This window comes from Gekko japonicus, unplaced genomic scaffold (genome assembly GCF_001447785.1).
Source record: "Gekko japonicus isolate JY-2015 unplaced genomic scaffold, Gekko_japonicus_V1.1 scaffold1669, whole genome shotgun sequence".
NCBI classification, from domain to species: domain Eukaryota; kingdom Metazoa; phylum Chordata; class Lepidosauria; order Squamata; family Gekkonidae; genus Gekko; species Gekko japonicus.
This window is the reverse complement of record NW_015169223.1, coordinates 137,834-138,783: the sequence shown is the minus strand read 5'-3', so window position 1 is coordinate 138,783 and position 950 is coordinate 137,834.

Below are 950 nucleotides of genomic sequence, written 5' to 3'. Positions count from 1 at the left end.
TCTGAACTGCTCTCGCACTTAGATCCGTGTTGGATGTGAGCAAGTGGCACGCAAAACGTGTGTGTCAGACATCCGCCGTAATGTCTGGAGATGGACTAGTGCCTCTGTGGTTGGTCGGGGTAGCCAGGTTGACCACGATGGTAGGCAGCCTTCAGCTCTGTCCTCCTGCTGTTCAGTTGGGTGGTGGGTTCTGCATGCCTGGAAGTGACATCACTGCATCATGCAACTTTCTAGGAACATCCCAGATCCCTGTGGTTTTTAACAACAGAGTTTTCAGGAAATCCCAGAGTGCCTTTGCCAGATGATGTAATGATGGCCACAGGGATTTATAAGCTTTATAAGGAGGTTAGACAGATTCATGGAGGATAGTTCTATCAGTGGCTACTAGCCGTGATGATTAAGGGAACCTCCACATCCAGAGGCAGTCAGTGCCAACCAGACAGCCAACAACAGGGCAATACTTCCCATTGCCTCCTGGTATGGATATTCAGAAGTTTTGTGCCTCTGGATGTATCTTTAGTAATCATTGCAAATTGCCATTGATGGACTTCTCCCACATCCATCTTGCAAATCTTTAAAAAAAGAGATCTCTGCTTCTTGCCACCACTACACCCAATGACAGTGAGTTGTACAATGTAATTATTTGATAATTAAAGAAGTTTGGGGGGGGAAGGGAGTGACACCTTGGCTCTCCAACGGATGCCTGATTCTGACACTTTCATTCCATACCATAAACCTCTTTGACAAATAGCAGTTTCCAGGGAAGTATGCTGGCCCTGCTGGGGGACCTCCTGATGGCTCGTCTTTGCCTACCTATAATTCCAGGGGATCCCCAGGTCCCACCTGGAGGTTGGCATCCCAACATTGAATGTTGCAGTGAGTGACTTAGCACGCCTGGACATTGGGGGGAGTGCTGCATCACTCTAAGTGTATATAGGTGTTCTCTCCTT